This window comes from Heterodontus francisci, chromosome 11 (genome assembly GCF_036365525.1).
Source record: "Heterodontus francisci isolate sHetFra1 chromosome 11, sHetFra1.hap1, whole genome shotgun sequence".
Taxonomy (NCBI): domain Eukaryota; kingdom Metazoa; phylum Chordata; class Chondrichthyes; order Heterodontiformes; family Heterodontidae; genus Heterodontus; species Heterodontus francisci.
In genome coordinates, this window is record NC_090381.1 from 12037324 (window position 1) to 12060979 (window position 23656).

The window sequence follows — 23656 nt, forward strand, 5'->3', positions numbered from 1 at the left end:
TGTAAAACACAGAGAGTGAGATTAGGGTAGGGAGCTCCTGCTGAAGGGGACTGGAAAACACAGAGAGTGAGATTAGGGTCGGGAGCTCCTGATGAAGGAGACTGTAAAACACAGAGAGTGAAATTAGGGTCGGGAGCTCCTGATGAAGAGAATGTAAAACACAGAGAGTGAGATTAGGGTAGGGAGCTCCAGATGAAGAGAATGTAAAACACAGAGAGTGAGATTAGGGTAGGGAGCTCCTGCTGAAGGGGACTGGAAAACACAGAGAGTGAGATTAGGGTCGGGAGCTCCTGCTGAAGGGGACTGGAAAACACAGAGAGTGAAATTAGGGTCGGGATCTCCTGATGAAGAGAATGTAAAACACAGAGAGTGAGATTAGGGTCGGGAGCTCCTGATGAAGGGGACTGGAAAACACAGAGAGTGAGATTAGGGTCGGGAGCTCCTGATGAAGGAGACTGTAAAACACAGAGAGTGAAATTAGGGTCGGGAGCTCCTGATGAAGAGAATGTAAAACACAGAGAGTGAGATTAGGGTCGGGGGCTCCTGATGAAGGGGACTGGAAAACACAGAGAGTGAGATTAGGGTCGGGAGCTCCTGATGAAGGAGACTGTAAAACACAGAGAGTGAAATTAGGGTCGGGAGCTCCTGATGAAGAGAATGTAAAACACAGAGAGTGAAATTAGGGTCGGGATCTCCTGATGAAGTGAATGTAAAACACTGAGAGTGAGATTAGGGTCGGGGGCTCCTGATGAAGGAGACTGTAAAACACAGAGAGTGAAATTAGGGTCGGGATCTCCTGATGAAGGAGACTGTAAAACACAGAGACTGAGATTAGGGTCGGGAGCTCCTGATGAAGGAGACTGTAAAACACAGAGAGTGAGATTAGGGTCGGGAGCTCCTGATGAAGAGAATGTAAAACACAGAGAGTGAAATTAGGGTCCGGATCTCCTGATGAAGGAGACTGTAAAACACAGAGAGTGAGATTAGGGTCGGGAGCTCCTGCTGAAGGGGACTGGAAAACACAGAGAGTGAGATTAGGGTCGGGAGCTCCTGATGAAGGAGACTGTAAAACACAGAGAGTGAAATTAGGGTAGGGAGCTCCTGCTGAAGGGGACTGTAAAACACAGAGAGTGAGATTAGGGTCGGGGGCTCCTGATGAAGGAGACTGTAAAACACAGAGAGTGATATTAGGGTCGGGAGCTCCTGATGAAGGAGACTGTAAAACACAGAGAGTGAAATTAGGGTCGGGAGCTCCTGATGAAGGAGACTGTAAAACACAAAGAGTGAGATTAGGGTCGGGAGCTCCTGATGAAGAGAATGTAAAACACAGAGAGTGAGATTAGGGTAGGGAGCTCCTGCTGAAGGGGACTGGAAAACACAGAGAGTGAGATTAGGGTCGGGAGCTCCTGCTGAAGGGGACTGGAAAACACAGAGAGTGAAATTAGGGTCGGGATCTCCTGATGAAGGAGACTGTAAAACACAGAGAGTGAGATTAGGGTCGGGAGCTCCTGATGAAGGAGACTGTAAAACACAGAGAGTGAAATTAGGGTCGGGATCTCCTGATGAAGAGAATGTAAAACACAGAGAGTGAGATTAGGGTCGGGGGCTCCTGATGAAGGAGACTGTAAAACACAGAGAGTGAGATTAGGGTCGGGATCTCCTGATGAAGGAGACTGTAAAACACAGAGAGTGAGATTAGGGTCGGGAGCTCCTGATGAAGGAGACTGTAAAACACAGAGAGTGAGATTAGGGTCGGGAGCTCCTGATGAAGAGAATGTAAAACACAGAGAGTGAAATTAGGGTCGGGATCTCCTGATGAAGGAGACTGTAAAACACAGAGAGTGAGATTAGGGTCGGGAGCTCCTGATGAAGGAGACTGTAAAACACAGAGAGTGAAATTAGGGTAGGGAGCTCCTGCTGAAGGGGACTGTAAAACACAGAGAGTGAGATTAGGGTCGGGGGCTCCTGATGAAGGAGACTGTAAAACACAGAGAGTGATATTAGGGTCGGGAGCTCCTGATGAAGGAGACTGTAAAACACAGAGAGTGAAATTAGGGTCGGGAGCTCCTGATGAAGGAGACTGTAAAACACAGAGAGTGAAATTAGGGTCGGGATCTCCTGATGAAGGAGACTGTAAAACTACGAGATTGAGATTAGGGTCGGGACCTCCTGATGAAGGAGACTGTAAAACACAGAGAGTGAAATTAGGGTCGGGAGCTCCTGATGAAGGAGACTGGAAAACACAGAGAGTGAAATTATGGTCGGGAGCTCCTGATGAAGGAGACTGTAAAACACAGAGGCTGAGATTAGGGTCGGGAGCTCCTGATGAAGGAGACTGTAAAACACAGAGAGTGAGATTAGGGTAGGGAGCTCCTGATGAAGGAGACTGGAAAACACAGAGAGTGAGATTAGGGTCGGGAGCTCCTGATGAAGGAGACTGTAAAACACAGAGATTGAGATTAGGGTCGGGAGCTCCTGATGAAGGAGACTGTAAAACACCGAGAGTGAGATTAGGGTAGGGAGCTCCTGATGAAGGAGAATGTAAAACACAGAGAGTGAGATTAGGGAAGGGATCTCCCGATGAAGGAGAAGATAAAACACAGAGAGTGAGATTAGGGTAGGGAGCTCCTGATGAAGGAGAATGTAAAACACAGAGAGTGAGATTAGGGTAGGGAGCTCCTGATGAAGGAGACTGTAAAACGCAGAGAGTGATATTAGTGTAGGGAGCTCCTGATGAAGGAGACTGGAAAACACAGAGAGTGAGATTAGGGTAGGGAGCTCCCGATGAAGGAGACTGTAAAACACAGAGAGTGAGATTAGGGTAGGGAGCTCCCGATGAAGGAGAATGTAAAACACAGAGAGTGAGATTAGGGTCGGGAGCTCCTGATGAAGGAGAATGTAAAACACAGAGAGTGAGATTAGGGTCGGGAGCTCCTGATGAAGGAGATAGTAAATCACAGAGAGTGAAATTAGGGTTGGGAGCTCCTGATGAAGGAGACTGTGAAACACAGAGAGTGAGATTAGCGTCGGGAGCCCCTGATGAAGGAGACTGGAAAACACAGAGAGTGAGATTAGGGTAGGCAGCTCCTGATGAAGGAGAATGTAAAACACACAGAGAGTGAGATTAGGGAAGGGAGCTCCTGATGAAGGTGAATGGAAAACACTGAGAGTGAGATTAGGGTCGGGAGCTCCTGATGAAGGAGACTGGAAAACACAGAGAGTGAGATTAGGGTAGGGAGCTCCTGATGAAGGAGACTGGAAAACACAGAGAGTGAGATTAGGGTAGGGAGCTCCTGATGAAGGAGACTGGAAAACACAGAGAGTGAGATTAGGGTAGGGAGCTCCTGCTGAAGGGGACTGTAAAACACAGAGAGTGAGATTAGGGTCGGGGGCTCCTGATGAAGGAGACTGTAAAACACAGAGAGTGAAATTAGGGTCGGGAGCTCCTGATGAAGGAGACTGGAAAACACAGAGAGTGAGATTAGGGTCGGGAGCTCCTGATGAAGAGAATGTAAAACACAGAGAGTGAGATTAGGGTAGGGAGCTCCTGCTGAAGGGGACTGGAAAACACAGAGAGTGAGATTAGGGTCGGGAGCTCCTGATGAAGGAGACTGTAAAACACAGAGAGTGAAATTAGGGTCGGGAGCTCCTGATGAAGAGAATGTAAAACACAGAGAGTGAGATTAGGGTAGGGAGCTCCAGATGAAGAGAATGTAAAACACAGAGAGTGAGATTAGGGTAGGGAGCTCCTGCTGAAGGGGACTGGAAAACACAGAGAGTGAGATTAGGGTCGGGAGCTCCTGCTGAAGGGGACTGGAAAACACAGAGAGTGAAATTAGGGTCGGGATCTCCTGATGAAGGAGACTGTAAAACACAGAGAGTGAGATTAGGGTCGGGAGCTCCTGATGAAGGAGACTGTAAAACACAGAGAGTGAAATTAGGGTCGGGATCTCCTGATGAAGAGAATGTAAAACACAGAGAGTGAGATTAGGGTCGGGAGCTCCTGATGAAGGGGACTGGAAAACACAGAGAGTGAGATTAGGGTCGGGAGCTCCTGATGAAGGAGACTGTAAAACACAGAGAGTGAAATTAGGGTCGGGAGCTCCTGATGAAGAGAATGTAAAACACAGAGAGTGAGATTAGGGTCGGGGGCTCCTGATGAAGGGGACTGGAAAACACAGAGAGTGAGATTAGGGTCGGGAGCTCCTGATGAAGGAGACTGTAAAACACAGAGAGTGAAATTAGGGTCGGGAGCTCCTGATGAAGAGAATGTAAAACACAGAGAGTGAAATTAGGGTCGGGATCTCCTGATGAAGAGAATGTAAAACACAGAGAGTGAGATTAGGGTCGGGGGCTCCTGATGAAGGAGACTGTAAAACACAGAGAGTGAAATTAGGGTCGGGATCTCCTGATGAAGGAGACTGTAAAACACAGAGAGTGAGATTAGGGTCGGGAGCTCCTGATGAAGGAGACTGTAAAACACAGAGAGTGAGATTAGGGTCGGGAGCTCCTGATGAAGAGAATGTAAAACACAGAGAGTGAAATTAGGGTCCGGATCTCCTGATGAAGGAGACTGTAAAACACAGAGAGTGAGATTAGGGTCGGGAGCTCCTGATGAAGGAGACTGGAAAACACAGAGAGTGAGATTAGGGTCGGGAGCTCCTGATGAAGAGAATGTAAAACACAGAGAGTGAGATTAGGGTAGGGAGCTCCTGCTGAAGGGGACTGGAAAACACAGAGAGTGAGATTAGGGTCGGGAGCTCCTGATGAAGGAGACTGTAAAACACAGAGAGTGAAATTAGGGTCGGGAGCTCCTGATGAAGAGAATGTAAAACACAGAGAGTGAGATTAGGGTAGGGAGCTCCAGATGAAGAGAATGTAAAACACAGAGAGTGAGATTAGGGTAGGGAGCTCCTGCTGAAGGGGACTGGAAAACACAGAGAGTGAGATTAGGGTCGGGAGCTCCTGCTGAAGGGGACTGGAAAACACAGAGAGTGAAATTAGGGTCGGGATCTCCTGATGAAGGAGACTGTAAAACACAGAGAGTGAGATTAGGGTCGGGAGCTCCTGATGAAGGAGACTGTAAAACACAGAGAGTGAAATTAGGGTCGGGATCTCCTGATGAAGAGAATGTAAAACACAGAGAGTGAGATTAGGGTCGGGAGCTCCTGATGAAGGGGACTGGAAAACACAGAGAGTGAGATTAGGGTCGGGAGCTCCTGATGAAGGAGACTGTAAAACACAGAGAGTGAAATTAGGGTCGGGAGCTCCTGATGAAGAGAATGTAAAACACAGAGAGTGAGATTAGGGTCGGGGGCTCCTGATGAAGGGGACTGGAAAACACAGAGAGTGAGATTAGGGTCGGGAGCTCCTGATGAAGGAGACTGTAAAACACAGAGAGTGAAATTAGGGTCGGGAGCTCCTGATGAAGAGAATGTAAAACACAGAGAGTGAAATTAGGGTCGGGATCTCCTGATGAAGAGAATGTAAAACACAGAGAGTGAGATTAGGGTCGGGGGCTCCTGATGAAGGAGACTGTAAAACACAGAGAGTGAAATTAGGGTCGGGATCTCCTGATGAAGGAGACTGTAAAACACAGAGAGTGAGATTAGGGTCGGGAGCTCCTGATGAAGGAGACTGTAAAACACAGAGAGTGAGATTAGGGTCGGGAGCTCCTGATGAAGAGAATGTAAAACACAGAGAGTGAAATTAGGGTCCGGATCTCCTGATGAAGGAGACTGTAAAACACAGAGAGTGAGATTAGGGTCGGGAGCTCCTGCTGAAGGGGACTGGAAAACACAGAGAGTGAGATTAGGGTCGGGAGCTCCTGATGAAGGAGACTGTAAAACACAGAGAGTGAAATTAGGGTAGGGAGCTCCTGCTGAAGGGGACTGTAAAACACAGAGAGTGAGATTAGGGTCGGGGGCTCCTGATGAAGGAGACTGTAAAACACAGAGAGTGATATTAGGGTCGGGAGCTCCTGATGAAGGAGACTGTAAAACACAGAGAGTGAAATTAGGGTCGGGAGCTCCTGATGAAGGAGACTGTAAAACACAGAGAGTGAGATTAGGGTCGGGAGCTCCTGATGAAGAGAATGTAAAACACAGAGAGTGAGATTAGGGTAGGGAGCTCCTGCTGAAGGGGACTGGAAAACACAGAGAGTGAGATTAGGGTCGGGAGCTCCTGCTGAAGGGGACTGGAAAACACAGAGAGTGAAATTAGGGTCGGGATCTCCTGATGAAGGAGACTGTAAAACACAGAGAGTGAGATTAGGGTCGGGAGCTCCTGATGAAGGAGACTGTAAAACACAGAGAGTGAAATTAGGGTCGGGATCTCCTGATGAAGAGAATGTAAAACACAGAGAGTGAGATTAGGGTCGGGGGCTCCTGATGAAGGAGACTGTAAAACACAGAGAGTGAGATTAGGGTCGGGATCTCCTGATGAAGGAGACTGTAAAACACAGAGAGTGAGATTAGGGTCGGGAGCTCCTGATGAAGGAGACTGTAAAACACAGAGAGTGAGATTAGGGTCGGGAGCTCCTGATGAAGAGAATGTAAAACACAGAGAGTGAAATTAGGGTCGGGATCTCCTGATGAAGGAGACTGTAAAACACAGAGAGTGAGATTAGGGTCGGGAGCTCCTGATGAAGGAGACTGTAAAACACAGAGAGTGAAATTAGGGTCGGGAGCTCCTGCTGAAGGGGACTGTAAAACACAGAGAGTGAGATTAGGGTCGGGGGCTCCTGATGAAGGAGACTGTAAAACACAGAGAGTGATATTAGGGTCGGGAGCTCCTGATGAAGGAGACTGTAAAACACAGAGAGTGAAATTAGGGTCGGGAGCTCCTGATGAAGGAGACTGTAAAACACAGAGAGTGAAATTAGGGTCGGGATCTCCTGATGAAGGAGACTGTAAAACAACGAGATTGAGATTAGGGTCGGGACCTCCTGATGAAGGAGACTGTAAAACACAGAGAGTGAAATTAGGGTCGGGAGCTCCTGATGAAGGAGACTGGAAAACACAGAGAGTGAAATTATGGTCGGGAGCTCCTGATGAAGGAGACTGTAAAACACAGAGGCTGAGATTAGGGTCGGGAGCTCCTGATGAAGGAGACTGTAAAACACAGAGAGTGAGATTAGGGTAGGGAGCTCCTGATGAAGGAGACTGTAAAACACCGAGAGTGAGATTAGGGTAGGGAGCTCCTGATGAAGGAGAATGTAAAACACAGAGAGTGAGATTAGGGAAGGGATCTCCCGATGAAGGAGAAGATAAAACACAGAGAGTGAGATTAGGGTAGGGAGCTCCTGATGAAGGAGAATGTAAAACACAGAGAGTGAGATTAGGGTAGGGAGCTCCTGATGAAGGAGACTGTAAAACGCAGAGAGTGATATTAGTGTAGGGAGCTCCTGATGAAGGAGACTGGAAAACACAGAGAGTGAGATTAGGGTCGGGAGCTCCCGATGAAGGAGACTGGAAAACACAGAGAGTGAGATTAGGGTAGGGAGCTCCCGATGAAGGAGAATGTAAAACACAGAGAGTGAGATTAGGGTCGGGAGCTCCTGATGAAGGAGAATGTAAAACACAGAGAGTGAGATTAGGGTCGGGAGCTCCTGATGAAGGAGATAGTAAATCACAGAGAGTGAAATTAGGGTTGGGAGCTCCTGATGAAGGAGACTGTGAAACACAGAGAGTGAGATTAGCGTCGGGAGCCCCTGATGAAGGAGACTGGAAAACACAGAGAGTGAGATTAGGGTAGGCAGCTCCTGATGAAGGAGAATGTAAAACACACAGAGAGTGAGATTAGGGAAGGGAGCTCCTGATGAAGGTGACTGGAAAACACTGAGAGTGAGATTAGGGTCGGGAGCTCCTGATGAAGGAGACTGGAAAACACAGAGAGTGAGATTAGGGTAGGGAGCTCCTGATGAAGGAGACTGGAAAACACAGAGAGTGAGATTAGGGTAGGGAGCTCCTGATGAAGGAGACTGGAAAACACAGAGAGTGAGATTAGGGTAGGGAGCTCCTGCTGAAGGGGACTGGAAAACACAGAGAGTGAGATTAGGGTCGGGAGCTCCTGATGAAGGAGACTGTAAAACACAGAGAGTGAGATTAGGGTAGGGAGCTCCTGATGAAGGAGACTGGAAAACACAGAGAGTGAGATTAGGGTAGGGAGCTCCTGATGAAGGAGACTGGAAAACACAGAGAGTGAGATTAGGGTAGGGAGCTCCTGATGAAGGAGACTGGAAAACACAGAGAGTGAGATTAGGGTAGGGAGCTCCTGCTGAAGGGGACTGGAAAACACAGAGAGTGAGATTAGGGTCGGGAGCTCCTGATGAAGGAGACTGTAAAACACAGAGAGTGAAATTAGGGTCGGGAGCTCCTGATGAAGGAGACTGTAAAACACAGAGAGTGAGATTAGGGTAGGGAGCTCCTGATGAAGGAGACTGGAAAACACAGAGAGTGAGATTAGGGTCGGGAGCTCCTGATGAAGGAGAATGTAAAACACAGAGAGTGAGATTAGGGTAGGGAGCTCCTGATGAAGGAGACTGGAAAACACAGAGAGTGAGATTAGGGTCGGGAGCTCCTGATGAAGGAGAATGCAAAACACAGAGATTGAGATTAGGGTCGGGTGCTCCTGATGAAGTAGAATGTAAAACACAGAGATTGAGATTAGGGTCGGGAGCTCCTGATGAAGGAGAATGTAAAACACAGAGATTGAGATTAGGGTCGGGTGCTCCTGATGAAGTAGAATGTAAAACACAGAGATTGAGATTAGGGTCGGGAGCTCCTGATGAAGGAGACTGGAAAACACCGAGAGTGAGATTAGGGTAGGGAGCTCCTGATGAAGGAGACTGTAAAACACAGAGATTGAGATTAGGGTCGGGTGCTCCTGATGAAGTAGAATGTAAAACACAGAGATTGAGATTAGGGTCGGGTGCTCCTGATGAAGGAGAATGTAAAACACAGAGATTGAGATTAGGGTCGGGTGCTCCTGATGAAGGAGAATGTAAAACACAGAGATTGAGATTAGGGTCGGGTGCTCCTGATGAAGTAGAATGTAAAACACAGAGATTGAGATTAGGGTCGGGAGCTCCTGATGAAGGAGAAGATAAAACACAGAGAGTGAGATTAGGGTAGGGAGCTCCTGATGAAGGAGAATGTAAAACACAGAGAGTGAGATTAGGGTCGGGAGCTCCTGATGAAGGAGACTGTAAAACACAGAGAGTGAGATTAGGGTCGGGAGCTCCTGATGAAGGAGAATGTAAAACACAGAGAGTGAGATTAGGGTAGGGAGCTCCTGATGAAGGAGAATGTAAAACACAGAGATTGAGATTAGGGTCGGGTGCTCCTGATGAAGTAGAATGTAAAACACAGAGAGTGAGATTAGGGTAGGGAGCTCCTGATGAAGGAGACTGTAAAACGCAGAGAGTGATATTAGTGTAGGGAGCTCCTGATGAAGGAGACTGGAAAACACAGAGAGTGAGATTAGGGTCGGGAGCTCCCGATGAAGGAGACTGGAAAACACAGAGAGTGAGATTAGGGTAGGGAGCTCCCGATGAAGGAGAATGTAAAACACAGAGAGTGAGATTAGGGTCGGGAGCTCCTGATGAAGGAGAATGTAAAACACAGAGAGTGAGATTAGGGTCGGGAGCTCCTGATGAAGGAGATAGTAAATCACAGAGAGTGAAATTAGGGTTGGGAGCTCCTGATGAAGGAGACTGTGAAACACAGAGAGTGAGATTAGCGTCGGGAGCCCCTGATGAAGGAGACTGGAAAACACAGAGAGTGAGATTAGGGTAGGCAGCTCCTGATGAAGGAGAATGTAAAACACACAGAGAGTGAGATTAGGGAAGGGAGCTCCTGATGAAGGTGACTGGAAAACACTGAGAGTGAGATTAGGGTCGGGAGCTCCTGATGAAGGAGACTGGAAAACACAGAGAGTGAGATTAGGGTAGGGAGCTCCTGATGAAGGAGACTGGAAAACACAGAGAGTGAGATTAGGGTAGGGAGCTCCTGATGAAGGAGACTGGAAAACACAGAGAGTGAGATTAGGGTAGGGAGCTCCTGCTGAAGGGGACTGGAAAACACAGAGAGTGAGATTAGGGTCGGGAGCTCCTGATGAAGGAGACTGTAAAACACAGAGAGTGAGATTAGGGTAGGGAGCTCCTGATGAAGGAGACTGGAAAACACAGAGAGTGAGATTAGGGTAGGGAGCTCCTGATGAAGGAGACTGGAAAACACAGAGAGTGAGATTAGGGTAGGGAGCTCCTGATGAAGGAGACTGGAAAACACAGAGAGTGAGATTAGGGTAGGGAGCTCCTGCTGAAGGGGACTGGAAAACACAGAGAGTGAGATTAGGGTCGGGAGCTCCTGATGAAGGAGACTGTAAAACACAGAGAGTGAAATTAGGGTCGGGAGCTCCTGATGAAGGAGACTGTAAAACACAGAGAGTGAGATTAGGGTAGGGAGCTCCTGATGAAGGAGACTGGAAAACACAGAGAGTGAGATTAGGGTCGGGAGCTCCTGATGAAGGAGAATGTAAAACACAGAGAGTGAGATTAGGGTAGGGAGCTCCTGATGAAGGAGACTGGAAAACACAGAGAGTGAGATTAGGGTAGGGAGCTCCTGATGAAGGAGACTGTAAAACACAGAGATTGAGATTAGGGTCGGGTGCTCCTGATGAAGTAGAATGTAAAACACAGAGATTGAGATTAGGGTCGGGTGCTCCTGATGAAGGAGAATGTAAAACACAGAGATTGAGATTAGGGTCGGGTGCTCCTGATGAAGGAGAATGTAAAACACAGAGATTGAGATTAGGGTCGGGTGCTCCTGATGAAGTAGAATGTAAAACACAGAGATTGAGATTAGGGTCGGGAGCTCCTGATGAAGGAGAAGATAAAACACAGAGAGTGAGATTAGGGTAGGGAGCTCCTGATGAAGGAGAATGTAAAACACAGAGAGTGAGATTAGGGTCGGGAGCTCCTGATGAAGGAGACTGTAAAACACAGAGAGTGAGATTAGGGTCGGGAGCTCCTGATGAAGGAGAATGTAAAACACAGAGAGTGAGATTAGGGTAGGGAGCTCCTGATGAAGGAGAATGTAAAACACAGAGATTGAGATTAGGGTCGGGTGCTCCTGATGAAGTAGAATGTAAAACACAGAGAGTGAGATTAGGGTAGGGAGCTCCTGATGAAGGAGAATGTAAAACACAGAGAGTGAGATTAGTGTAGGGAGCTCCTGATGAAGGAAACTGTAAAACACAGAGAGTGATATTAGGGTAGGAGCTCCCGATGAAGGAGAATGTAAAACACAGAGAGTGAGAATAGGGTGGGGAGCTCCTGATGAAGGAGACTGGAAAACACAGAGAGTGAGATTAGGGTCGGGAGCTCCCGATGAAGGAGACTGGAAAACACAGAGAGTGAGATTAGGGTAGGGAGCTCCCGATGAAGGAGAATGTAAAACACAGAGATTGAGATTAGGGTCGGGAGCTCCTGATGAAGGAGAATGTAAAACACAGAGAGTGAGATTAGGGTCGGGAGCTCCTGATGAAGGAGATAGTAAATCACAGAGAGTGAAATTAGGGTTGGGAGCTCCTGATGAAGGAGACTGTAAAACACAGAGAGTGAGATTAGCGTCGGGAGCCCCTGATGAAGGAGACTGGAAAACACAGAGAGTGAGATTAGGGTAGGGAGCTCCTGATGAAGGAGAATGTAAAACACACAGAGAGTGAGATTAGGGAAGGGAGCTCCTGATGAAGGTGACTGGAAAACACTGAGAGTGAGATTAGGGTCAGGAGCTCCTGATGAAGGAGACTGGAAAACACAGAGAGTGAGATTAGGGTAGGGAGCTCCTGATGAAGGAGACTGGAAAACACAGAGAGTGAGATTAGGGCAGGGAGCTCCTGATGAAGGAGACGGTAAAACACAGAGAGTGAGATTAGGGTCGGGAGCTCCTGATGAAGGAGACTGGAAAACACAGAGAGTCAGATTAGGGTAGGGAGCTCCTGATGAAGGAGAATGTAAAACACAGAGAGTGAGATTAGGGTAGGGAGCTCCTGCTGAAGGAGAATGTAAAACACAGAGAGTGAGATTAGGGTAGGGAGCTCCTGCTGAAGGGGACTGGAAAACACAGAGAGTGAGATTAGGGTAGGGAGCTCCTGATGAATGAGAATGTAAAACACAGAGAGTGAGATTAGGGTAGGGAGCTCCTGCTGAAGGGGACTGGAAAACACAGAGAGTGAGATTAGGGTCGGGAGCTCCTGATGAAGGAGACTGGAAAACACCGAGAGTGAGATTAGGGTAGGGAGCTCCTGATGAAGGAGACTGGAAAACACAGAGAGTGAAATTAGGGTCGGGAGCTCCTGATTGAGGAGACTGTAAAACACAGAGACTGAGATTAGCGTCGGGAGCTCCAGATGAAGGAGACTGGAAAACACAGAGAGTGAAATTAGGGTAGGGAGCTCCTGATGAAGGAGACTGTAAAACACCGAGAGTGAGATTAGGGTAGGGAGCTCCTGATGAAGGGGACTGGAAAACACAGAGAGTGAGATTAGGGTCGGGAGCTCCTGATGAAGGAGACTGGAAAACACCGAGAGTGAGATTAGGGTCGGGTGCTCCTGATGAAGGAGACTGTAAAACACTGCGCGTGAGATTAAGGTAGGGAGCTCCTGATGAAGGAGACTGTAAAACGCAGAGAGTGAGTTTAGGGTAGGGAGCTCATGATGAAGGAGACTGTAAAACACAGAGAGTGAGATTAGTTTAGGGAGCTCCTGATGAAGGAGACTGTAAAACACAGAGAGTGATATTAGGGTAGGGAGCTCGTGATGAAGGAGACTGTAAAACACAGAGGTGGAGATTAGGGTCGGGTGCTCCTGATGAATGAGACTGTAAAACACTGCGCGTGAGATTAAGGTAGGGAGCTCCTGATGAAGGAGACTGTAAAACGCAGAGAGTGAGATTAGGGTAGGGAGCTCATGATGAAGGAGACTGTAAAACACAGAGAGTGAGATTAGTTTCGGGAGCTCCTGATGAAGGAGACTGTAAAACACCGAGAGTGAGATTAGGGTCGGGAGCTCCTGATGAAGAGAATGTAAAACACAGAGAGTGAGAATAGGGTAGGGAGCTCCTGATGAAGGAGACCGGAAAACACAGAGAGTGAGATTAGGGTAGGGAGCTCCTGATGAAGGAGAATGTAAAACACAGAGAGTGAGATTAGGGTAGGGAGCTCCTGATGAAGAAGACCGGAAAACACAGAGAGTGAGATTAGGATAGGGAGCTCCTGATGAAGGAGACTGGTAAACACAGAGAGTGAGATTAGGGTCGGGAGCTCCTGATGAAGGAGACCGGAAAACACCGAGAGTGAGATTAGGGTAGGGAGCTCCTGATGAAGGAGAATGTAAAACGCAGAGAGTGAGATTAGGGAAGGGATCTCCCGATGAAGGAGACCGGAAAACACCGAGAGTGAGATTAGGGTAGGGAGCTCCTGATGAAGGAGAATGTAAAACGCAGAGAGTGAGATTAGGGAAGGGATCTCCCGATGAAGGAGAATGTAAAGCACAGAGAGTGAGATTAGGGTAGGGAGCTCCTGATGAAGGAGAATGTAAAACACAGAGAGTGAGAATAGGGTGGGGAGCTCCTGATGAAGGAGAATGTAAAACACAGAGAGAGAGAATAGGGTGGGGAGCTCCTGATGAAGGAGACTGGAAAACACAGAGAATGATATTAGGGTAGGGTGCTCCCGATGAAGGAGAATGTAAAACACAGAGAGTGAGAATAGGGTGGGGAGCTCCTGATGAAGGAGACTGTAAAACACAGAGAGTGAGATTAGGGTCGGGAGCTCCCGATGAAGGAGACTGGAAAACACAGAGAGTGAGATTAGGGTAGGGAGCTCCCGATGAAGGAGAATGTAAAACACAGAGAGTGAGAATAGGGTGGGGAGCCCCCGATGAAGGAGACGGTAAAACACAGAGAGTGAGATTAGGGTAGGGAACTCATGATGAAGGAGACTGGAAAGCACAGAGAGTGAAATTAGGGTCGGTAGCTCCTGATGAATGAGACCGGAAAACAGAGAGTGAGATTCGGGGAGGGAGCTCCTGATGAAGGAGACTGTAAAACACCAAGAGTGAGATTAGGGTAGGGAGCTCATGATGAAGGAGACTGGAAAACAGAGAGAGTGAAATTAGGGTCGGGAGCTCCTGATGAAGGAGACGGTAAAACACAGAGAGTGAGATTAGGGTAGGGAGCTCATGATGAAGGAGACTGGAAAACACAGAGAGTGAAATTAGGGTAGGGAACTCATGATGAAGGAGACTGGAAAGCACAGAGAGTGAAATTAGGGTCGGGAGCTCCTGATGAAGGAGACTGGAAAACACAGAGTGAGATTAGGGTCGGGAGCTCCTGATGAAGGAGACAATAAAACACCAAGAGTGAGATTAGGGTAGGGAACTCATGATGAAGGAGACTGTAAAACACAGAGAGTGATATTAGGGTAGGGAGCTCCTGATGAAGGAGACTGGAAAACACCGAGAGCGAGATTATGGTCGGGACCTCCTGATGAAGGAGACTGGAAAACACAGAGTGTGAAATTAGGGTAGGGAGCTCCTGATGAAGGAGACTGGAAAACACAGAGTGAGATTAGGGTAGTGAGCTCCTGATGAAGGAGACTGGAAAACACAGAGCGAGATTAGGGTAGGGAGCTCTCGTTGAAGGAGACTGTAAAACACAGAGAGTGAGATTAGCGTCGGGAGCCCCTGATGAAGGAGACTGGAAAACACAGAGAGTGAGATTAGGGTAGGGAGCTCCTGATGAAGGAGAATGTAAAACACACAGAGAGTGAGATTAGGGAAGGGAGCTCCTGATGAAGGTGACTGGAAAACTCTGAGAGTGAGATTAGGGTCAGGAGCTCCTGATGAAGGAGACTGGAAAACACAGAGAGTGAGATTAGGGTAGGGAGCTCCTGATGAAGGAGACTGGAAAACACAGAGAGTGAGATTAGGGTCGGGAGCTCCTGATGGAGGAGACCGGGAAACACAGAGTGAGATTAGGGTCTGGAGCTCCTGATGAAGGAGATAGTAAAACACAGAGAGTGAAATTAGGGTCGGGAGCTCCTGATGGAGGAGACCGGAAAACACAGAGTGAGATTAGGGTCTGGAGCTCCTGATGAAGGAGATAGTAAAACACAGAGTGTGAAATTAGGGTTGGGAGCTCCTGATGAAGGAGACTGGAAAACACAGAGTGTGAAATTAGGGTCGGAAGCTCTTGATGAAGGAGACTGGAAAGCACAGAGAGTGAGATTAGCGTAGGGAGCTCATGATGAAGGAGACTGTAAAACACAGAGAGTGAGATTAGGGTCGTGAGCTCCTGATGAAGGAGACTGGAAAACACAGAGAGTGAGATTAGGGTAAGAAGCTCCTGATGAAGGAGACAGGAAAACACAGAGTGAGATTAGGGTCTGGAGCTCCTGATGAAGGAGACTGTAAAACACAGAATGAGATTAGGGTAGGGAGCTCCTGATGAAGAAGACTGTAAAACAAAGAGCGAGATTAAGGTAGGGAGCTCCCAGTGATGATGGTAATGCACAGAGATTGAGATTAGTGTCGGGAGCTCCTGATAAATGAGATTGTAAAACACAGAGATAGAGAGTAGGGTAGGGAGCTCCTGATGAAGGAGACAGTAAAACACAGAGAGTGAGATTAGGGTCAGGAGCTCCTGATGAAGGTGACTGTAAAACACCGAGAGTGAGATTCGGGTTGGGAGCTTCTGATGATGGAGACTGGAAAACACAGAGTGAGATTAGGTTAGGGAGCTCCTGATGGAGGAGACCGGGAAACACAGAGTGAGATTAGGGTAGGGAGCTCCTGATGAAGGAGACTGAAAAACACAGAGAGTGAGATGAGGGTAGGGAGCTCCTGATGAAGGAGACTAGAAAACACAGAGAGTGAGATTAGGGTAGGGAGCTCCTGATAAAGGAGACTGGAAAACATAGAGTGAGTTTAGGGTAGGGAGCTCCTGATGAAGGAGACTGGAAAACACAGAGTGAGATTAGGGTAGGGTGCTCCTGATGAAGGAGACTGTAAAACACTGAGAGTGAGATTAAGGTAGGGAGCTCTAGATGAAGGAGACTGGAAAACACAGAGAGTGAGATTAGGGTAGGGAGATCCTGATGAAGGAGACTGGAAAACACAGAGAGTGAGATTAGGGTCGGGAGCTCCTGATGAAGGAGACTGGAAAACACAGAGTGAGATTAGGGTAGGGAGCTCTCGATGAAGGAGACTGTAAATCACAGAGAGTGAGATTAGGGTAGGGAGCTCCTGATGAAGGAGAATGTAAAACACAGAGAGTGAGATTAGGGTCGGGAGCTCCTGATGAAGGAGACTGGAAAACACAGAGTTAGATTAGGGTCTGGAGCTCCTGATGAAGGAGAGTGGAAAACACAGAGAGTGAGATTAGGGTAGGAAGCTCCTGATGAAGGAGACAGGAAAACACAGAGTGAGATTAGGGTCTGGAGCTCCTGATGAAGGAGACTGGAAAACACAGAGTGAGATTAGGGTCTGGAGCTCCTGATGCAGGAGACTGGAAAACACAGAGTGAGATTAGGGTAGGAAGCTCCTGATGAAGGAGAATGGGAAACACAGAGTGAGATTAGGGTCTGGAGCTCCTGATGAAGGAGACTGTAAAACACAGAGATTGAGATTAGGGTCGGGAGCTCCTGATGAAGGAGACGCTTAAACACAGAGAGTGAGATTAGGGTGGGGAGCTCCTGATGAAGGAGACTGGAAAACACAGAGAGTGAGATTAGGGTCGGGAGCTCCTGATGAAGGCGACTGTAAAACACAGAGAGTGAGATTAGCGTCGGGAGCTCCTGATGAAGGAGACTGGAAAACACAGAGAATGAGATTAGGGTTGGGAGCACCTGATGAAGGAGACTGTAAAACACAGAGTGAGATTAGGGTAGGGAGCTCCTGATGAAGGAGACTGTAAAACAAAGAGCGAGATTAAGGTAGGGAGCTCCCAGTGATGATGGTAATGCACAGAGATTGAGATTAGTGTCAGGAGCTCCTGATAAATGAGATTGTAAAACACAGAGATAGAGAGTAGGGTAGGGAGCTCCTGATGAAGGAGACAGTAAAACACAGAGAGTGAGATTAGGGTCAGGAGCTCCTGATGAAGAAGACTGGAAAACACAGAGAGTGAGATTAGGGTCGGGAGCTCCTGATGAAGAAGACTGGAAAACACAGAGAGTGAGATTAGGGTAGGGAGCTCCTGATGAAGGAGACTGCAAAACACCGAGAGTGAGATTAGGGTTGGGAGCTCCTGATGATGGAGACTGTAAAACACCGAGAGTGAGATTAGGGTTGGGAGCTCCTGATGAAGGAGACTGGAAAACACAGAGTGAGATTAGGGTAGGGAGCTCCTGATGAAGGAGACTGAAAAACACAGAGAGTGAGATTAGGGTAGGAAGCTCCTGATGAAGGAGACAGGAAAACACAGAGTGAGATTAGGGTCTGGAGCTCCTGATGAAGGAGACTGGAAAACACAGAGTGAGATTAGGGTAGGGAGCTCCTGATGAAGGAGACTGGAAAACACAGAGTGAGATTAGGGTCTGGAGCTCCTGATGAAGGAGACTGTAAAACACAGAGATTGAGATTAGGGTCGGTAGCTCCTGATGAAGGAGACGGTAAAACACAGAGAGTGAGATTAGTGTAGGGAGCTACTGATGAAGGAGACTGGAAAACACAGAGAGTGAGATTAGGGTAGCGAGCTCCTGATGAAGGACACAGGAAAACACAGAGAGTGAAATTAGGTTCGGGAGCTACTGATGAAGGAGACTGGAAAACACAGAGAGTGAGATTAGGGTCGGGAGCTCCTGATGAAGGAGATAGTTAAACACAGAGAGTGTAATTAGAGTTGGGAGCTCCTGATGAAGGAGACTGTGAAACACAGAGAGTGAGATTAGCGTCGGGAGCCCCTGATGAAGGAGACTGGAAAACACAGAGAGTGAGATTAGGGTAGGGAGCTCCTGATGAAGGAGAATGTAAAACACACAGAGAGTGAGATTAGGGAAGGGAGCTCCTGATGAAGGTGACTGGAAAACACTGAGAGTGAGATTAGGGTCAGGAGCTCCTGATGAAGGAGACCGGAAAACACAGAGAGTGAGATTAGGGTAGGGAACTCCTGATGAAGGAGACTGGAAAACACAGAGAGTGAGATTAGGGTAGGGAGCTCCTGATGAAGGAGACTGTAAAACACCGAGAGTGCGATTAGGGTAGGGAGCTCCTCATGAAGGAGAATGTAAAACACAGAGAGTGAGATTAGGGTAGAGAGCTCCTGCTGAAGGGGACTGGAAAACACAGAGAGTGAGATTAAGGTCGGGAGCTCCTGATGAAGGAGACTGGAAAACACCGAGAGTGAGATTAGGGTAGGGAGCTCCTGATGAAGGAGACTGGAAAACACAGAGAGTGAGATTTGGGTAGGGATCTCCTGATGAAGGAGACTGGAAAACACCGAGAGTGAGATTAGGGTCGGGAGCTCCTGATTAAGAAGACTGTAAAACACAGAGACTGAGATTAGCGTCGGGAGCTCCAGATGAAGGAGACTGGAAAACACAGAGAGTGAAATTAGGGTCGGGAGCTCCTGATTAAGAAGACTGTAAAACACAGAGGTGGAGATTAGTGTCGGGTGCTCCTGATGAAGGAGACTGTAAAACACTGCGCGTGAGATTAAGGTAGGGAGCACCTTATGAAGGAGACTGTAAAACGCAGAGAGTGAGATTAGGGTAGGGAGCTCCTGATGAAGGAGACTGTAAAACACAGAGAGTGAGATTAGTTTAGGGAGCTCCTGATGAAGGAGACTGTAAAACACAGAGAGTGATATTAGGGTAGGGAGCTCCTGATGAAGGAGAATGTAAAACACAGAGAGTGAGATTAGGGTAGGGAGCTCCTGCTGAAGGGGACTGGAAAACACAGAGAGTGAGATTAGGGTCGGGAGCTCCTGATGAAGGAGACTGTAAAACACAGAGACTGAGATTAGGGTCGGGAGCTCCGAATGAAGGAGATTGTAAAACACAGAGAGTGAAATTAGGGTCGGGAGCTCCTGATGAAGGAGACTGTAAAACACAGAGACTGAGATTAGGGTCGGGAGCTCCTGATGAAGGAGACTGGAAAACACCGAGATTGAGATTAGGGTCGGGAGCTCCTGATGAAGGAGACTGTAAAACACAGAGACTGAGATTAGGGTCGGGAGCTCCTGATGAAGGAGACTGTAAAACACAGAGAGTGAGATTAGGGTCGGGAGCTCCTGATGAAGGAGACTGTAAAACACAGAGACTGAGATTAGGGTCGGGAGCTCCGAATGAAGGAGATTGTAAAACACAGAGAGTGAAATTAGGGTCGGGAGCTCCTGATGAAGGAGACTGTAAAACACAGAGACTGAGATTAGGGTCGGGAGCTCCTGATGAAGGAGACTGGAAAACACCGAGATTGAGATTAGGGTCGGGAGCTCCTGATGAAGGAGACTGTAAAACACAGAGACTGAGATTAGGGTCGGGAGCTCCTGATGAAGGAGACTGTAAAACACAGAGAGTGAAATTAGGGTCGGGAGCTCCTGATGAAGGAGATTGTAAAACACAGAGAGTGAAATTAGGGTCGGGAGCTCCTGATGAATGAGACTGTAAAACACAGAGAGTGAAATTAGGGTCGGGAGCTCCTGATGAAGGAGACTGTAAAACACAGAGAGTGAGATTAGGGTCGGGATCTCCTGATGAAGGAGATTGTAAAACACAGAGAGTGAAATTAGGGTCGGGAGCTCCTGATGAAGGAGACTGGAAAACACAGAGATTGAGATTAGGGTCTGGAGCTCCTGATGAAGGAGAATGTAAAACACAGAGAGTGAGATTAGGGTCGGGATCTCCTGATGAAGGAGATTGTAAAACACAGAGAGTGAAATTAGGGTCGGGAGCTCCTGATGAAGGAGACTGGAAAACACAGAGATTGAGATTAGGGTCGGGAGCTCCTGATGAAGGAGACCGGAAAACACAGAGAGTGAGATTATGGTCTGGAGCTCCTGATGAAGGAGAATGTAAAACACAGAGAGTGAGATTATGGTCTGGAGCTCCTGATGAAGGAGAATGTAAAACACAGAGAGTGAGATTAGGGAAGGGAGCTCCTGATGAAGGAGAATGTAAAACACAGAGAGTGAGATTAGGGTAGGGAGCTCCTGATGAAGGAGCATGTAAAACACAGAGAGTGAGATTAGGGTAGGGAGCTCCTGATGAAGGAGACTGGAAAAAACAGAGTGAGATTAGGGTAGGGTGCTCCTGATGAAGGAGACTGTAAAACACAGAGAGTGAGATTAAGGGAGGGAGCTCTAGATGAAGGAGACTGGAAAACACACAGAGTGAGATTAGGGTAGGGAGCTCCTGATGAAGGAGACTGGAAAACACAGAGAGTGAGATTAGGTTCGGGAGCTCCTGATGAAGGAGACTGGAAAACACAGAGTGAGATTAGGGTAGGGAGCTCTCGATGAAGGAGACTGTAAATCACAGAGAGTGAGATTAGGGTAGGGAGCTCCTGATGAAGGAGAATGTAAAACACAGAGTGAGATTAGGGTCTGGAGCTCCTGATGAAGGAGACTGGAAAACGCAGAGAGTGAGATTAGGGTCTGGAGCTCCTGATGAAGGAGACTGGAAAACACAGAGTGAGATTAGGGTAGGGAGCTCCTGATGAAGGAGACGGTAAAACACAGAGAGTGAGATTAGGGTGGGGAGCTCCTGATGAAGGAGACTGGAAAACACAGAGAGTGAGATTAGGGTCTGGAGCTCCTGATGAAGGAGACTGGAAAACACAGAGTGAGATTAGGGTCTGGAGCTCCTGATGAAGGAGACTGGAAAACACAGAGTGAGATTAGGGTAGGGAGCTCCTGATGAAGGAGACGGTAAAACACAGAGAGTGAGATTAGGGTGGGGAGCTCCTGATGAAGGAGACTGGAAAACACAGAGAGTGAGATTAGGGTCGGGAGCTCCTGATGAAGGAGACTGGAAAACACAGAGAGTGAAATTAGGGTCGGGAGCTCCTGATGAAGGAGACTGGAAAACACAGAGAGTGAGATTAGGGTAGGGAGCTCCTGATGAAGGACACAGGAAAACACAGAGAGTGAAATTAGGTTCGGGAGCTACTGATGAAGGAGACTGGAAAACACAGAGAGTGAGATTAGGGTCGGGAGCTCCTGATGAAGGAGATAGTAAAACACAGAGAGTGAAATTAGAGTTGGGAGCTCCTGATGAAGGAGACTGTGAAACACAGAGAGTGAGATTAGCGTCGGGAGCCCCTGATGAAGGAGACTGGAAAACACAGAGAGTGAGATTAGGGTAGGGAGCTCCTGATGAAGGAGACTGGAAAACACAGAGAGTGAGATTAGGTTCGGGAGCTCCTGATGAAGGAGAATGTAAAACACACAGAGAGTGAGATTAGGGAAGGGAGCTCCTGATGAAGGTGACTGGAAAACACTGAGAGTGAGATTAGGGTAGGGAGCTCCTGATGAAGGAGACTGGAAAACACAGAGAGTGAGATTAGGGTAGGGAGCTCCTGATGAAGGAGACGGTAAAACACAGAGAGTGCGATTAGGGTAGGGAGCTCCTCATGAAGGAGAATGTAAAACACAGAGAATGAGATTAGGGTAGGGAGCTCCTGATGAAGGAGACTGTAAAACACAGAGAGTGAAATTAGGGTCGGGAGCTCCTCATGAAGGAGAATGTAAAACACAGAGAATGAGATTAGGGTAGGGAGCTCCTGCTGAAGCGGACTGGAAAACACAGAGAGTGAGATTAAGGTCGGGAGCTCCTGATGAAGGAGACTGGAAAACACCGAGAGTGAGATTAGGGTAGGGAGCTCCTGATGAAGGAGACTGGAAAACACAGAGAGTGAGATTTGGGTAGGGATCTCCTGATGAAGGAGACTGGAAAACACAGAGAGTGAGATTTGGGTAGGGAGCTCCTGATTAAGAAGACTGTAAAACACAGAGACTGAGATTAGCGTCGGGAGCTCCAGATGAAGGAGACTGGAAAACACAGAGAGTGAAATTAGGGTAGGGAGCTCCTGATGAAGGAGACTGGAAAACACAGAGAGTGAGATTTGGGTAGGGAGCTCCTGATTAAGAAGACTGTAAAACACAGAGACTGAGATTAGCGTCGGGAGCTCCAGATGAAGGAGACTGGAAAACACAGAGAGTGAAATTAGGGTAGGGAGCTCCTGATGAAGGAGACTGGAAAACACAGAGAGTGAGATTAGGGTAGGGAGATCCTGATGAAGGAGACTGGAAAACACAGAGAGTGAGATTAGGGTAGGGAGCTCGTGATGAAGGAGACTGTAAAACACAGAGGTGGAGATTAGTGTCGGGTGCTCCTGATGAAGGAGACTGTAAAACACTGCGCGTGAGATTAAGGTAGGGAGCACCTTATGAAGGAGACTGTAAAACGCAGAGAGTGAGATTAGGGTAGGGAGCTCCTGATGAAGGAGACTGTAAAACACAGAGAGTGAGATTAGTTTAGGGAGCTCCTGATGAAGGAGACTGGAAAACACAGAGAGTGAGATTAGGGTCGGGAGCTCCTGATGAAGGAGACTGTAAAACACAGAGACTGAGATTAGGGTCGGGAGCTCCGGATGAAGGAGATTGTAAAACACAGAGAGTGAAATTAGGGTCGGGAGCTCCTGATGAAGGAGACTGTAAAACACAGAGAGTGAGATTAGGGTCGGGAGCTCCTGCTGAAGGGGACTGGAAAACACAGAGAGTGAGATTAGGGTCGGGAGCTCCTGATGAAGGAGACTGTAAAACACAGAGACTGAGATTAGGGTCGGGAGCTCCGGATGAAGGAGATTGTAAAACACAGAGAGTGAAATTAGGGTCGGGAGCTCCTGATGAAGGAGACTGTAAAACACAGAGAGTGAGATTAGGGTCGGGAGCTCCGGATGAAGGAGACTGTAAAACACAGAGACTGAGATTAGGGTCGGGAGCTCCTGATGAAGGAGACTGGAAAACACCGAGATTGAGATTAGGGTCGGGAGCTCCTGATGAAGGAGACTGGAAAACACAGAGACTGAGATTAGGGTCGGGAGCTCCTGATGAAGAAGACTGGAAAACACAGAGAGTGAGATTAGGGTAGGGAGCTCCTGATGAAGGAGACTGTAATACACCGAGAGTGAGATTAGGGTTGGGAGCTCCTGATGATGGAGACTGTAAAACACCGAGAGTGAGATTAGGGTTGGGAGCTCCTGATGAAGGAGACTGTAAAACACCGAGAGTGAGATTAGGGTTGGGAGCTCCTGATGAAGGAGACTGGAAAACACAGAGTGAGATTAGGGTAGGGAGCTCCTGATGAAGGAGACTGTAAAACACCGAGAGTGAGATTAGGGTTGGGAGCTCCTGATGAAGGAGACTGTAAAACACCGAGAGTGAGATTAGGGTTGGGAGCTCCTGATGAAGGAGACTGAAAAACACAGAGAGTGAGATGAGGGTAGGGAGCTCCTGATAAAGGAGACTAGAAAACACAGAGAGTGAGATTAGGGTAGGGAGCTCCTGATGAAGGAGACTGGAAAACACAGAGTGAGATTAGGGTAGGGTGCTCCTGATGAAGGAAACTGTAAAACACAGAGAGTGAGATTAAGGTAG